This window comes from Chiloscyllium plagiosum, chromosome 27 (assembly GCF_004010195.1).
Source record: "Chiloscyllium plagiosum isolate BGI_BamShark_2017 chromosome 27, ASM401019v2, whole genome shotgun sequence".
In the NCBI taxonomy this organism is placed as follows: Eukaryota; Metazoa; Chordata; class Chondrichthyes; order Orectolobiformes; family Hemiscylliidae; genus Chiloscyllium; species Chiloscyllium plagiosum.
The window spans coordinates 36653395-36670913 of record NC_057736.1 but is presented as its reverse complement, the minus strand read 5'-3'; the positions used below and the strand labels follow the sequence as shown (position 1 = coordinate 36670913).

The 17519-nt window shown below is 41.5% G+C and overlaps 1 long non-coding RNA gene across 1 annotated transcript in view; it reads left to right on the top strand.

Moving 5' to 3' along the window:
- Positions 1–17279, top strand: part of LOC122563438 — an 80793-nt gene extending 63514 nt beyond the window's left edge. Inside the window, exon 4 of the long non-coding RNA XR_006315605.1 lies at positions 17092–17279. This is a non-coding gene — a long non-coding RNA (uncharacterized LOC122563438). The remainder of the gene's footprint in view (positions 1–17091) is intronic.
- Positions 17280–17519: the final 240 nt, after the last annotated feature.

Genomic DNA, 17519 nt, shown 5'->3' with positions numbered 1-17519 from the left:
TTCCAGCAACACATGTTTTGACTCTCAATATAAATGCATGGCTATTTTTTATGATTTCACAAGGTCAATTGCGGGGTTTCTGGTTTGCAATCAATAACTTGTTGATTTTTAGATGGTTCAAATCACCCCCAAAACCCTGGATCTGTCACTGGACTTATTTAGGGAATGTGAAATGAAGAAGGCAATAGACACGTATTTTAGGGCATGAGAATCCCTGTGTTTATTTAAATACAGAAAGTACGTATAATACAAGAAAGATGTGTAAAAGCACTAAACAGTGAAATTATCACTATACAGAGGACAGTAATTACAACATTAATCTCTATTAGAAGCTAACCAGCAGTTTTAATCACAGATACTTTAATCAGGGCTTTATACCCTTGGGGGCCCTGCACTGTCACCACCTGCCTTCCCCTTACTGCTACCTTGGTCGGAAACTTTTGGGGTGTCCAGAGTTTCCACTCACCGCTGGGGAAAAGCACAGTTTTAAATCACAGCTGACTGTTCAGGTTCTTGCCATTGGTTCTCTTGGTTCAGAACAGGCCCGTGTCCCAATGCTCTTGTTCGGATAGCGCTTGTTTGGCATCCTCCCCCCTCGGATGTCCTTTGTTCTAATAATGCTCCTGGTTTTGTTTCCCGATTCAGCTTCTCTGTTCGGCCTGTGTGCTTTTTGGTTCCGAAGCTGCTTGTTGGGACTAGAGCCTGTGGGGAAGCTGTTTCTGGAGGAGCGTGTTGTTGAAAAAGCTCTCCCCTCAGGTCAGATCAGAGCTGGCAGTTCGACAGTCAGTGTGCCTCATTATCTCCTCTCAAGTCTGTGCTGTCCATTGTGTTTCTGCTGTTTCCTTCTGAAGTTAATTGGTTTCCCGATAGTTAAGTGCATGTGTAATTTTTTTTAAGTTGATTGTTCGGTGTCTGTATAGGCTCTGTATTGTCTGCACTGGTTATCTCGAGGTTAGTTAGTTCCAGTCTGGACTGTTAGATTCAATTGATTGTTCTCTTTGAGTGGAGGTGTATATTGGAATTCCAGGGTCAGACTGAAATCATTCTGCAACCCCAGGGCATCAATGTGGACCTCAACAGTTTCCTCATTTCCCCTTCCCCCACCTCACTCGAGTTCCAAACTTCCAGCTCAGCACTGTCCCCATGACTTGTCCTACCTGCCTATCTCCTTTTCCACCTATCCACTCCACCCTCTCCTCCCTGACCTATCACCTTCATCCCCTCCCCCACTCACCTATTGTACTCTATGCTACTTTCTCCCCACCTCCACCCTCCTCTAGCTTATCTCTCCACACTTCAGGCCCACTGCCTTTATTCCCGTAACGTCGATTTCGCTGCTCCTTGGATGCTGCCTGAACTGCTGTGCTCTTCCAACACCACTAATCCAGAATCTGGTTTCCAGCATCTGCAGTCATTGTTTTTACCTCATTGAAATCATTCTGCCTCTGTATGTGTTTGTTGCAGGCTCAGCTCAAGATTTTGTCCAGTATTTTAGATGATAGCAATATTTGCTCAATCCTACACAATTACTTCAGGGTGTCATCAGATGAAGAGGATAGTTGACTGACATTGAAATGCATGAATATTTCTGGGAATAATAAATAAAAATTTCCTTTTGGGCAACCCAAAGGATCATCTTCCTTGTCCTGGAAGTAATCTCACTTTGTTACAGTGATTCCAAATGTCACACAACAATTTGCATTTATAACACACCTTTAAAGTAATAAAGTTGAAAATCACACAACACCAGGTTATAGTCCAACAGGTTCATTGGAAGTACAAGGTTTTGGAGCGCTGCTCCTTTGTTAGGTAGCTAGTGGTGCAGGATCATAGGACACAGCATTTATAGTAAAAGATCAAACTGTCACACAACTGTTGCAATGTATTTAACAAACCTAGATTGCTGTTAAGTCTTTAATCATTTAGAATGGCAAAGCAGGTTTCAATTCATTAATATGTTAATCCCAGAATTTATTTCAAGTCACATTCCCAAGATAACTTAGGATTTCATTAAAAATCTCAGCTCAGAGAATGCATTAAAGGTGTGAGGTTAGAGTCGATCCGTAATGAAATGACACATGGACTGACTGCCTACGGATTGTGACTCTTTGAGCAATATTACAGGCATATGCACACACACGCACACTCTTTCTCTCCCTCACACACATGCACATGCACATATAAGTTGATGGGGTAAATTTGCATTTGCAGATTTGTATTTGCAGATATATTCTATTTTGCTCAAAAAGCACACAATGTCCAACAAAAATGCTACCTGACAAAAGGAGCAGCACTCCAAAAACGTTTAGTTCCAAATAAACCTGTTGGGCTATAATCTTTTGAGATTTGGTATTCTTGATATTCTGATCTGGTGAATGCAAGTTAAAAATATTCAATAGTGTATTCTTTTTCCAGTCATACTTAAGTTCTGTTTTGCCAGGTGATTATTTACAGAAGGAATTGTCTTTAAATTGATAACTGTCCATGTGTCTATTACTTTTATCTGTTATAAATTGTGCAACTAATGCACATGATTCTATGGCTTGAATAACATGACTCTTTGTCATTCTGAAAATAATGGTTTATAAGAAAGATATTTGTGCTCTACACAGAATACTTGCCGAACAGAAACACAATTTGATTACATAAGAAAATAGAATACATTAGCAAGTGTATCAATTACGTATTTGCATTGCAGAGAGAGAATTTGATGTTTAAAGGTGCTTCATTACAATGAGAATGTCAAATTAATCTTTCTTCAGCTTTGCTATGTATGGTACAGGCACTATTTTCACCAGGCATTTTCTGAATGACTAAAGAGCGGGTAGAGCACTAACTTTGTTGGAGGTGATTCTGAAAGACAGAATTTTTGGAGAAGCAAAGACCGATTCAGGATAGTGAGCATGGTTTTGTACGAGGAACATTCTGTCTCACAAACTTGTTTGAGTGTTTTGAGGAAGTTACCAAAAGGATTAATGAGAGCAAAGTGTAGATATTGTTTACATGGACTTTAGTAAAGCTTTCGACAAAGTTCCATATAGTAGACTAATTAGTAAAGTTACATCACATGAGATTCAGAGTGAGCTTGCCAGTTGGATACAAAATTGGTTGAACAGTAGGAGGATGGCAGTAGAAAGTTGCTTTCCAGACTGGAGGCCTCTGTCCAGCGGTGTTCCATAGGGATTGTTACTGGATCCACATTGAGAGTCATAGAGTCATAGAGATGTACAGCATGGAAACAGACCCTTCAGTCCAACCCGTCCATGCCGACCAGATATCCCAGCCCAATCTAGTCACACCTGCCAGCACCTGGCCCATATCCCTCCAAACCCTTCCTATTCATAAACCCATCCAAATGCCTCTTAAATGTTGCAATTGTACCAGCCTCCACCACATCCTCTGGCAGCTCATTCCATACACGTACCATCCTCTGCGTGAAAAAGTTGCCCCTTAGGTCTCTTTTATATCTTTCCCCTCTCACCCTAAACCTATGCCCTCTAGTTCTGGACTCCCCCACCCCAGGGAAAAGACTTTGTCTAATTATCCTATCCATGCCCCTCATAATTTTGTAAACCTCTATAACGTCACCCCTCAGCCTCCGACGGTCCAGGGAAAACAGCCCCAGCCTGTTCAGCCTCTCCCCATAGCTCAAATCCTCCAACCCTGGCAACATCGTTGTCAATCTTTTCAGATTAGATTAGATTAGATTACTTACAGTGTGGAAACAGGCCCTTCAGCCCATCAAGTCCACTTCGACACGCCGAAGCGCAACCCACCCAGACCCCTTCACCTCACACTACGGGCAATTTAGCATGGCCAATTCACTTAACCGGAACATTTTTGGACTGTGGGAGGAAACCGGAGCACCCAGGGGAAACCCACGCAGACACGGGGAGAATGTGCAAACTCTACACAGTCAGTCGCCGTAGGCGGGAATTGAACCCAGGTCTCTGGCGCTGTGAGTCAGCAGTGCTAACCACTGTGCCACCGTGCTGCCCACCCTTTCCAGTTTCACAACATCTTTCCGATAGGAAGGAGACCAGAATTGCACGCAATACTTCAACAGTGGCCTAAACAATGTCCTGTACAGCCGCAACATGATCTCCCAAATCCTGTACTCAATACTCTGACCAATAAAGGAAAGCATACCTGTTAGAAACGAAAATCGCTTCTCAATAATCGCTCTAGACAAATTCAGGAAAACAAAGTTTTATTAGCAAGTCTGCAGAGTTGGGCACTCTTCTGAGAAAAGCGCGCCAGGCTAACAAAGTTTTCGATTAAATACAGTTCAAGCTCCTCCCTTTTATAGCTCTAAAGAGTCACGAGGTTCACATTCTGAACATTCATTATTTTTCCATTCTGGACCCTTCTCACAAAGTCTGCAGTATATGTCTCCCCAGTTGTTTTTCTAGCCTGCAGTCTTATCAGTCAAGGACTTATTCTTCTCTGTCAGAGTTAGTGGTCTTATCAATCAAGGACTTGTTTTTCTACTCTGTCTCGTCCTTTATTATAGAGAAGCATGTTTTACCCTACCCCCCACGGCTCTATTCCCCTTAGACTCTGAGGTCATGCACATCTTACCTATTTGTACCGAAATCGTCTCTCACAATACCAAACGCCGTCTTCACTATCCTATCTACCTGCGACTCTACCTGCAAACTTACTAACTGTACCTCTTATGCTCGCATCCAAATCATTTATGTAAATGACAAAAAGTAGAGAGCCCAGCACCCATCCTTGTGGCACTCCATTGGTCACAGGCCTCCAGTCTGAAAAACAACCCTCCACCACCACCCTCTGTCTTCTACCTTTGAGCCAGTTCTGTATACAAATGGCGAGTTATCCCTGTATTCCATGAGATCTAACCTTGCTGATCAGTCTCCCATGAGGAACCTTGTCGAATGCCTTACTGAAATCCATATAGGTCACATTTACTGCTCTGCCCTCATCAATCTGTTACTTCTTCAAAAAACTCAATCAAGTTTGTGAAACACGATTTCCCACGCACAAAGCCATGTTGACTATCCCGAATCAGTCCTTGCCTTTCCAAATACATGTACATCCTGTTCCTCAGGATTCCCTCCAACAACTTACCCAGAACCGAGGTCAGGCTCACTGGTCCATAGTTCCCTGGCTTGTCTTTACCACCCTTCTTAAACAGCGGCACCACGTTTGCCAACCTCCAGTCTTCTGGCACCTCACCTGTGACTATCAATGATACAAATATTTCAGCAAGAGGCCCAGCAATCACTTCTCTAGCTTCCCACAGAGTTCTCGGGTACACCTGTTTAGGTCCTGGGGATTTATCTACTTTTAACCGTTTCAAGACATCCAGCACTTTCTCCTCTGTAATCTGGACATTTTGCAAGATGTCACCATCTATTTCCCGACAGTCTGATCTTCCATATCCTTTTCCACAGTAAATACTGATGCAAACTATTCATTTAGTATCTCCCCCATTTTCTGTGGCTCCACACAAAGGCTGCCTTGCTGATCTTTGAGGAGCCCTATTCTCTCCCTAGTTACCCTTTTGTCCTTAATATATTTGTAAAAACCCTTTCGACTGTCCTTAATTTTATTTGCCAAAGCTATCTCATGTCCCCGTTTTGCCCTCCTGATTTCCTTCTTAAATATACTCCTACTTCCTTTATACTCTCTAAGGATTCACTCAATCTATCCTGTCTATACCTGACATATGCTTCATTCTTTTTCTTAACCAAACCCTCAATTTCTTTATTCATCCCGCATTCCCTATACCTAACAGCCTTCCCTTTCACCCTGACAGGAATATACTTTCTCTGGATTCTTGTTATCTCATTTCTGAAGGCTTCCCATTTTCCAGCCATCCCTTTACCTGCAAACATCTGCCTCCAATCAGCTTTCGAAAGTTCTTGCCTAATACCATCAAAATTGGCCTTTCTCCAATTTAGGACTTCAACTTTTAGATCTGGTCTATCTTTTTCCATCGCTATTTTAAAACGAATAGAATTATGGTCGTTGGCCCCAAAGTGCTCCCCCACTGACACTCAGTCACCTGCCCTGCCTTATTTCCCAAGGGCAGGTCAATTTTTTTCACCTTCTCTCGTAGGTACATCCACAAACTGAATCAGAAAATTGTCTTGTACACACTTAATGAATTCCTCTCCGTCTAATCCTTTAACACTATGGAAGTCCCAGTCGATGTTTGGAAAGTTAAAATCCCCTACTATAACCACCCTATTATTCTTACAGATAGCTGAGATCTCCTTACAAGTTTGTTTCTCAATTTCCCATTGACTATTGGGGGGTCTATAATACAATCCCAATAAGGTGATCATCCCTTTCTTATTTCTCAGTTCCACCCAAATAACATCCCTGGATGTATTTTCGGGAATATGCTCCCTCAGCACAGCTGTAATGCTATCCCTTATCAAAAATGCCACTCCCCCTCCTCTCTTGCCTCCCTTTCTATCCTTCCTGTAGTATTTGTATCCTGGAACATTAAGCCGTCAGTCCTGCCCATCCCTGAGCCATGTTTCTGTAATTGCTATGATATCCCAGTCCCATGTTCCTAACCATGCCCTGAGTTCATCTGCCTTCCCTGTTAGGCCCATTGCATTGAAATAAATGCAGTTTAATTTATTAGTCCTACCTTGTCCCAGCCTGCCCTGACTGTTTGATTCACTTCTCTTCTCAGCTGTACCCGTCTCCGATCAATCTCTTTCCTCACTATCTCCCTGGGTCCCACCAACCCCATCTTATTAATTTAAATCCTCCCAAGCAGTTCTAGCAAATTTCCCTGCCAGTATATTAGTCCCCTTCCAATTTAGGTGCAATCCGCCCTTCTTGTGCAGGTCACTTCTACCCCAAAGGAGATTCCAATGATCCAAAAATGTGAATCCTTCTCCCATACACCAGCTCCTCAGCCATGCATTCATCTGCTCTATCCTCCTATTCCTGCCCTCACTAGCTCGTAGCACTGGGAATAATCCAGATATTACTACCCTTGAGGATGTCCTTTTTAAATTTCTGCCTAGCTCTCTGTAATCTCCCTTCAGAGTCTCAACCTTTTCCCTTCCAATGTCGTTGGTTCCCATGTGGACAATGACCTCCTGCTGGGCTCTCTCCCCCGTGAGAACATTCTGCACCCTCTCTGAGGCATCCTTGATCCTGGCACCAGGGAAACAACACACCATTCTACTTTTTCTCTGCTGGCCACAGAAACATCTGTCTGTTCCTCTGACTACAGAATTCCCTAACACAGTTGATCTCTTGGAAGCCAACATACCCCTCGTTGCATTAGATCCAGTCTCAATACCAGAAACTTGGCTGTTCATGCTACGTTCCCCTGAGAATTCATCACCCCCTACATTTTCCAAAACAGCATACCTGTTTGAAATGGGTATATCCACAAAAGACTCCTGCCCTCGGTGCCGACCTCTCTTGCCCTTCCTGGAGTTAACCCATCTATATGACTCTATATGAGACTTTCCCCCCTTCCTATAACTGCCATCCATCACATACTGTTGCTGTTGCAAATTCCTCAATGCTTCTATCTGTCTCTCCAACCGATCCACTCGATCTGATAAGATTCGCATCCAACAGCATTTATGGCAGATATAATCCGCAGTAACCCTTAAACTCTCTTTAAACTCCCACATCTGACAAAAAGTACATATCACTGCAAAGGCCATTTTTGCTCCTTCACAATCTACAGACCCAGAAAATAACACCGTCTTATTCCTCTACAGACACTGTCCCAAGTTAAATTAATAGCTATGGCTTATATTTTAAGTTTAATCAAGAGACTTATCTCCAAAAACATATAATCAAGAAAAAATCCACTATACTCACTACTGCAGCTTTCTCTTGGACAGACTTAAAACAACAACTAACTTATCTGATTCTGTGCTGTGAACTTTACCCAAGAACAGTTCCTCCAAGATTAGTTGTGAATTTCACTGTTTATTAATTTTCCCAGATGCATTCCGATGTCCAGCGATACATGAATTCAAACAGCAAAGGCGGTAACTGTGCAGGTTCTCTCTCTCTCTCTCTCTCTCCTGCACTGTCCTCACCATGTGCTTCCTTTGTCTGCCCTTCTCCCTTTTAAACTGCTGTTGTTTTGACTTTTTTTTTTCCAAAGTTCCAAAACAATGCAACAGCATATAAAACAGTAATTGCTGCTCCTGGAATTCGAGGAAATCACCTCCAAAACCTAAAATACCTCAAAAAAAGGAGCAGTTCTTACAGCTAGAAATTTTTCCCATCCTCCATCTTGGATTTGTTTGTCATTTATATAAGCAATTTGAATGAGATGTGGATGACATCAAAAATTGGTGTTCTAGTTCAATAATGTCAAGGGGCTGAGAAGTGACAGATGGAGTTTAATCTGGATAAATATGAGGTATTGCATTTTGATAAAACAAACAAGGACAGGACTTATAGAATTAATGTAGACCCAGTGGGACTGTCTGTCCTTTCCAGTCTGGCAGGTAGATACATCATTGTTCTGTCATTCTGATCACTTAATCCGTGCTATCAACTTCCTCTCTCCTCCAGCATTCCACCCCCCACCCCCACAACTATTCCTTAAATGCTGCCTCCTCCACACTTTATATCAGCAATGATGAAGAATCATTTAGACTCAATATGTTAACTTGCTTCCTCTACATGGATGCTGCCTGACCCACTGTGATCACCAGCACTTTCTGTTTTCAGTACAGATTCAGTCCAGCGTCTGCAGTCATTTGCTCCTATGTCAGGCTTGTGTAGTTTATAGAACAGACAGACCAAGGAGTTGGGTTGATAGCTTTTTGAAATTTGTGTCACAGGTCGACAGGGTGGTTAAGAAAGTATTTATCACGTTTGCCTTTATAGCTCAGAAGTTTGAGTACAGGAATTGGGACGCTATGTTGACATTGTACAGGATGTTGGTGAGGCCTTTTCTTGATTACTGTGCATAGTTCTGATCACCCTGCTAAAGGAAGAATGTTATTAAATTGGCGAGGGTTCAGAAAAGACTTAGCAGGATGTTGGCAGGAATGGAGGGAAAATAGGCTGAATAAGCTGGACCTTTTTAACTGGAGCATAAGAGATTGAGGGGTGACTTTGTAAGGTTTATAAAATCATGAAGATATAGATAAGGTGAAAAGCAAGGGTATTTTCCCCAAAGTTGGGGAGTTCAAAATTTGGGAGTATGTTTTTAAGGTGAAAGGCGAAAAATTTAAAAAGGAGAGGCCTGTGACCAGTGGAGTGCCACAAGAATCGGTGCTGGATCCCAATTTTTCATCATTTATATAAATGATTTGGATATGAACAGAAGAGGTACAGTTAGTAAGTTTGCAGATGACACCAAAATTGGAGGTGTAGTGGAAAGCAAAGAGGGTTACCTCAGATTACAATGGGATCTTGATCAGATGGGCCAATGGGCTGAGAAGTGGTAGATGAAATTTAATTTAGACAAATGTGAGGTACTGCATTTTGGGAAAGCAAATCTTAGCAGGACTTATACACTTAATGGTAAGGTCCTAGGGAGTGTTGCTGAACAAAGAAACCTTGAAGTGCAGATTCATAGCTCCTTGAAAGTGGAGTTGCAGGTAAATATGATAGTGAAGAAGGCGTTTGGTATGCTTTTCTTTATTGGTCAGAGTATTGAGTACAGGAGTTGGGAGGTCATGTTACGGCTGTATAGGACAATGTTGATAGGCCAATTTTGGAATATTGTGTGAAATTCTGGTCTCCTTCCTATCAGAAAGATGCTCTGAAACTTGAAAGGGTTCATAAAAAGATTTACAAGGATGTTGCCAGGGTTTGAGGATTCAGAACTAGAGGACATAGGTTTAGGGTGGGAGGGGAAAGATATATAAGGGACCTAAGGGGAAACTTTTTTAAGAAGAGGGTGGTACATGTAAGGAATGAGCTGCCAGAGGAAGTGGTGGAGGCTAATACATTTGCAACATTTAAAAGGCATCTGGATGGGTGTATGAATAGGAAGGGTTTGGAGGGATATGGGCCGGAAGATGGCAGGTGGTACTAGATTGGGTTGGGATATCTGGTCGGCATGGACGAGTTGGACTGAAGGGTCTGTTTCCATGATGTAGATCTCTGTGACTCTATGACTCTATGACATGAAGAGCAATGTTTTTGAACAGAGAGTGGTTTGTGCATGGAATGAACTGCCAGAGGAAGTGGTAGACACAGGTACAGTTACAACATTTAAAAGAGATTTGGATTGGAACATGAATAAGAAGGGTTTGGAGGGATACGGGCCAAACACAGGAAGATGGGACTGGTTTAGTTGGCATGCAGTTGGACCAAATGCTCTGGTTCCATGCTGTATTAAACAGCTACAGAAACAGGTTTATGAAGGCTCCCTCAATTACTCCACAAGTAATTAATTAAAATGTTTAGAACAAGAAGGATCCAGGCTTTATCTCAGTCTGTAAGAAAGTGACTGAGTTTAAACCAAACCAGGAGTGTTACAGAGGAAGGATTCTGACAAAGAGGCACTCGATGCAAAACATTAACAGATTTCTCTCCACACATACTGTCAGACCTGCTGAGCTTACGCAGCAATTTCTGTTTTTGTTGTTAGAAGTGTTACAATTCAGCTTGGCATTAACTCAGCTTCCACTTGAAGAAAAGTCACTTGGTTAAAATTTCAGCCCTATAGCCATGCGTCAGGAAGTAGTTATTGTCTTATGGGGGCTGAGGGGTGGGGACCATTTCTGAGAAAAAGGAAGACAAATCTCTAAGAGATTTCCACTTGAGAATTCTCTGTCCTACATTATTCCAGTGAAGATGAGCACAAGCTGGAGGAGTTGTATCTCTTGTTTGATTCGATACATTGTAACCGTGTGAAATCCACATAACGACTTCAGAAGATAAATATGCCGCCCACTTTCTCAGATGCCAGCTGCATACAATGGTTCTGCTGCTGCAATTTATAGCTTACCTATACTTCACTTAATACTGTCCTTCTTTTTGGCTTAGTGGGGGTTCAGTGTATCAGCACACCTGCTGCGGACATGTCATACACAAGGAGCTGCGGTTGCAAGGTGGGTAGACGCAGGTTCAGGTTGGTGGGTTGGATGGGGACCCGTGGAGGTGCGAAGTCTAAGGGGTTCACGGAAAGGCTATCAGGAAGTGGACCTGGATTTTTGAAGACTCAACAACATGTAGAGGCAGAGGCTGGAAACCACTGGTGGAAAAGTGCTCACTATTATAATCCCTTCTTCTGGAAATCAAATATTTACAATCAGAAAGAGAATGGAAATGACCATAGCTGGATTGGGCATGATAAGCCCACTTGGCTTAAACTTCCGTGGGTCAGACTGGGCGGGTAAGGTGGAGGTGGAGGACCTAGCCACTTCTGAAATATCCTAAGTGGAGAGTTCTGAGTGGGCTTGCATGTCAACATTCCCTTCTTTGGGTGTCTCCTTGCACTTCCCTGTCTCCTTGTGAGGAAGGGACACTGGAGTGTGTATCATGACCCCCACACCCCAGCCTTTAGTTTGGTGGACCAATGGCTGGATCAATGGAGTGCAGGTGTGTGCACCAATCCAGCACACCCTGAGTGTGCTCCATTGACTGTTGGCACCAGCCAACAACCTGTGCATGGAGGCAACCAGACAATTGTGGGATTGACTGCACTGCTGCAGCTTCTAGGCAATGAGAGTCATTGCATCCCAAATGCCTGTCTGACTCTCCTGCCGCTCCCTGTGCTTATGGATGAAGTCCCTGACCACTGATACCACAAGGTCCTCTCCAACCTGGAGCTTTGAAGGTAATCAGTCTCTCATGGTACTCCGCGTTCCAGTGGAATGAAAGATGATACTCAGTTGAAGGAATAGAGATGTCTTGGCAGCCCCTTAGAGCAGTCCCTATGTTACCCTGCAGGTGCCAGGATTCTCTTCTCATAGGGGCTCCACCTCTCCCACACAGATACAGCTCAACAGATTGAGAGGAAGTCTTTTTGTTTTGCATATTGTGATGTTCTTGAAAGTCTGACCTTTGGTAAGATAGTGTTGTGCTTCCTCCTATCTCAGAAAGATGGAGGAAATAGGAGCTGGATCTATTAAATGAGATGCCAAGATTTCTGATAAAAATATAAAGAAGTCATCTCAATACATGAGATATGATGCCAACAGGTGCTGGCAGGTGGGACTAGATTGGCTTGGGATATCTGGTCGGCATGGATGAGTTGGACCGAAGGGTCTGTTTCAATGCTGCACATCTCTATGACTCTATGACTTTGCCAGTCACTGATCTCTATTAAATAGGTTGTACTACATTCAAATGGTATGACTGCTGGACTGTTAATCTCAAGACTCGGGTAATGTTCTGGGGACCTGGTTCAAATCCTGCCATGGCAGATAGTGGAATTTGAATTCATAAAAATAAGGAAAATTGGAAGTAAGAGTCTAATAATGACAGTGAATCCATTATCAATCGTCAGAAAAATCCATCCAGTTCAGTAATGCAGTTTAGAGAAGGAAACTGCCATCCTTACCAGGTCTGACCTACATGTGATTCCAGGCACACAGCAATGTGGTTGACTCTTAACTGCCCTCTGGGCAATTAAGGATGGGCAATAAATTCTGGCTTTTCTAATGACACCTACATCCTGTGAATGAATAAAAAATAAATTGGTTCAACATTTTTCAGTGACAGTCCTTTAAAGAGTCACATTTCTTCCACAGAAAAGTCTTTTATAAAATTAAACTGTCCTCAAATCATATACTGCTCTGAAAACTCACCCCAAAGCCCCCCCATGTGTATTGCTATGTTAGCATTGCAGAACAACCATAAGTTCCTAAGGTCACAATTTTGTTCAGTCTATTATTGGGATATTTTGATTATATTTCAAAAATGATTGATAATATGGAGACTTCTTGCTTCGGCATAAATTTCCTTTTATAAAATTAACTTGTTAATATTAAACACAATTGCTTAAAATTCTTCATTTTACTATTTTAAAATGCATACGTTTGGTTATTTTTGATATTTATTATGGTTGTCATACAGAAATATAAAAACGTTTGTTCATTGATATCAATAACAGTGTTCCCTGCTGTCTTATTTTATCGGAACGTGTTGCATTTGGAGCAGTATAATAGCAGAAACCATGCTAAACAGTCTGTTCATAGTGTCTGTATGAGCATTAGACAGTTCTGCAAATATTAAAGAATTTTGCATAAATTTAATCTATGTTGCTGCTTTCACTGACTGATAGTCATGGGAAATTATGTTCAAAGATGCTGATAGAGAAAGAATCCCGATTGCATGTGGGCCATTTTGCATTCCAGTTTCAGTGACAGGATTGTTAAACTCCACTTGCAGGCTTGGAGTGTCTCTCCCACTCAATTAATGAAGTGTCACTCAACATTTATTGGTGTCATGATTGATTGTGACTGTTTAGTATGCAGTTGTAAGTATTGCTTTCTAATAGAAATAACTGAGGAATTGTATGTTGTCAGCTTTAGTTTCTTTTTCTTGTGATTGAGATTTCCTCAACTGCATTGTCATTTGATGCGCTCATCAAAGATCTCTCAAGTGTCAATTAAAACAAGGTTGGCCATGGTCGTAGTTGTTACTTTTAGAGTTAGGTTGACTGCCCATTTACTTTCAGTCTGTTGTTTTGTTATAAACTTATGCATGCTAAAATGCTGACATTTCACTCTATCTCTGGAATAACTCCACAGGGGCCGATATCCCATCACCAAGTCACCCCTTATTTACCCAAGCACAATACATGGACTCCAAAAAGCTAGCTCAGAACCAGTGTCCAGAGTAAGAAGAATCACTGAGACTCCTGTTTATATCTGTCAACCAAGACTCCCTGATAGACCCAGGTTAATAGCCCCAATCCGGGAACTCATACTCAATGAGATCTGACCAACCTCGTTCCAATCACTACATTCTCCAAAGCATTAAAAACAAACTGAATAAATATTTAATCAATGTTTTAAAATGTCTTTATTCATGCTATGAGCTGATTGCCCACAATTCAGTTCTCTTTATCACTATAACAACACATGGACTTAACCAATCATGTGCAGTAAAGATAAAAGCCAACTGATGCACACATTCAAACACTGTGTGATTGAACAATTGGACATTTTAAGCTGTTTCTCCAGCTAACAAATCAACAATGAGAATGTGTCGGGATAAGGAAACAATCATTCAGAATTTGGATGAGGAGAACATTCTTCATTTAGAATATTGTGAATTTTTGCAGTTATGCACCACAGAAGTTAATGATAGTGAGGATTGTTGGTCATCAATAAATATATTGAATGCTGGGAAAGACAGATTTTTTACAACTTGGAATTGACAGATATGGTGAGCTGCAAAAAATAGGAGTTGAGACAGATGTAGCAGTTGGCTAGAGGGGCTGTGTACTCTATTCCTCTACTTAACTCTTTGTTTCCTTTGTTTTCTGGTCTCAAGTAACTTGCATAGTCTGTCCCAAAGTATTATTTTCAATAATAAATCTAGTTTTAATTTGACTAAACCAACAACTCCGGTCATCTGCCTTGGGAGTCTATTCCATAGATTGGCCACTGAAATATTGGGCTGAATCTTAAAACCTAAAATAGATGAGTCAAGATTCTGTCAGAGGTTAAGATGCTCATAGCAACAGGAACAGGGAATGAACCTGCCTCAAACCCAGTCAATTCCAGTTTTTCAGGAAAGAGACAAATGATGGATGACCAGCCAGGTTGTATGAAGCTTAATGGGGTATGGTATCTCAGTGGTCAGCACTGCTGCCTCACAGTGCCAGGGACCAGGGTTCATTTCCATCTTGGGTAACTGCTTGTGTGGAGTTTGCACATGGGTTTCTCCTGAGTGCTCTGGTTTCCTCCCACAGTCCACAGTGCAGGTTAGGTGGATTGGCCATGCTAAATTGCCCATAGCGTTCAGCGATGTACGGCCTAGGTGGGATAGCCATGGGAAATACAGGGATAGAATGGGTTAGGGTGGGATCCTCTTTGGAGGGTTGGTGTGGACTTACTGGGCTAAATGGTCTGCTTCCACATCGTGGGGCTTCTGTGATTTTGTATTGTGTGACTTCATTTCAACAGCTATTCTAATTTTGACTGCAGGTGTTTTCTAGGTGTCTATAAACTCTGATACTTAAAGAAAGCTAAAACGGCTGAGTCCATGAGACAAGCTCCTTTACAGGACTCTGGTGTGCTAGGAAAGGCATTAATGATTCCTTCAGGGCTAACAAGCTACCCAGTAAACTGCCCCTCTCACCTGTCTCTGCACAGTTTCTCCACTTATGCCTTCCTACTCACTACCATTTAACTACCCCTCCATCCTCAACTCCTGACACTCAGCGACTATCATGATTTCTCACATTCCCCTCTAATCCATCCTCCTATTCCAATTGGCCTCATGAAGTAGGCTCCCTTCCTGAAAGTTCTCCAAGTTGTCAATCAGTTTAACAGTGGGTAGGAACCGCACAGAGAAACAAAAAGAAAAGCTATTATATACAGTTGGACGTACACGAAAATTCTTGGTCAGACAGACCATTGTTTCCAGTGATACAGCTTAAATTATCTTACTGTATGCATACATACTGTACTCAGGACATATTATTCTGGACAAAGTGAAGCAATTTGTCATATCTCGTAATTTTTTTATTGCCTATTTGTGTTCTGTCTCATGATTACCATATCAGTATATCATAAAGAGACACAGTACGTCGGTACACTTTAAGAACCATACTCATGGAATCATCACTGCATCATAACATGTGACTTTAGAGTATAAAGATCACCAACTCCATGCTACCTCAGAACACTTAAAATATGATGGATTACTGGAAGCATGCTACTAAATAATGCTTTGCTGAAATCTATTAACTTAACATCTGGACAGATACTGATGCCTATGAATGTCATTGTTGTATATAACAGGTAGCAGGAATAAAGATTTATTGGATTCTTCATTATGATGATATCCAGGTCCAGTTTCTTATATTACCAGGGACATTATAAGCTTTGACACATCAGGTAAAATGCCCTGATGGAGGCAAAAATCACATCCATAAAGTTTAATTGTTTATTGCCCATTATAATTTGAACCCAACTATTTTTGATCTATAGATCTTACCATATGCATTTTTAGAAAGAGACAGTTAATTTTGTTTTTTGAGAAAGAGGGATGAATTGAAGAAAAAAAAATGATGAGTGCAGTTAAAGTATCTAAAGGAACTGAAGTGTGTCATTCAACCTCTTCAGCATATTCCATTATGGACATTAGCCATGGTCCAAATGAATCTTGACACCACCTGCTTGGTGGCTCTGTAACCCTTAATGTCCTAGGGAATACAGTGGCTTAATGATTTGCACTGCTGTCTCACAGCGCTAGCAACTTGAGTTTGATTCTAGCCTCAGGTAAGTATGTGTGTGGAATTTGCACATTCTCCCTATATCGCGTGGGGTTCCTTCGGGTGCTCTGGTTTCCTCCCACAGTCCAAAGTTGTGCAGGTCAGGTGAATTGGTCATGCTATTTATTTAGTTATATAAGTGACATTCATATAAACAAGTCAAGTATTGACACAAAGTGAGTCATTCTTACTGATAATGAGGAACATTAAGAACCGATGGAACACACATACCACTTAATGCAGTATTTTGTTGGAACTCATTGCAAGCTATTCCATTGTTGGAGCAGTCTTAAAAGTTCAAATCCAAAACTAAGTCAAGAAATATATGAAGATGCACATCCACCTTATGCAAAAAAATGTACTGGCTTATGGCTATATTCCCAAGATCTCATCCTTTATCATCTCCTTCTCAATCCACGGAGACAATATCATTATTTGAACATGCACTGTGACTAAAGGCATTCATAAAGTGTGACTTGTTCAGTTGTGTTATTATGAAGTGGTTACCTTGACTTTCAAACCTACTGTTGACTATAAATAGTCCTTAATCCTACACCAACTATGTTCATGAATATACGCCAGGGACTTCAGGAGCTCAGTTCCTACATATAGTGCAACTGTCAATATACATATGGAGAAAATTTCATCTTGGGAACAAGCCTATAAGTCACCAATGCTCATTATCTGTGTTTACTTTTATTGTTTGAAAGTGTTTAATGAAGACAACTCATGGTGAATCTCGATGGAGGCATTTTACAGCATTGAATGGTATTGAACGATTCAGAAATCAAATTGATAGCACTGAGAGGAACATGGCATCTTTAAATCCCATCAGGAGGAAGGAGAAGAGACTTACTGAAGTTGATGGAAGAATGTGTAGAAATAGCTTGGAAAGGTGTTTGGGGAAATAAGCAAAGACCTCGTGAAGTAAAAAAAAATACAAGTGCCACAAGATAAAAACGGCAGCTAACAAAATGGTGAAAACTGTACTAAATGCAAATAGACTTGAACATAAGCCTGGAGTGGTGATAACTACCCCTGGAACGCGTTTGGAAGCAGCAGTGGTGGCGCCTAGAGGCTTCCTGGCAGAAGTGGGTCAGTGGTCTGAGACTTTGTCCACAGCATTGTAACTATAGTG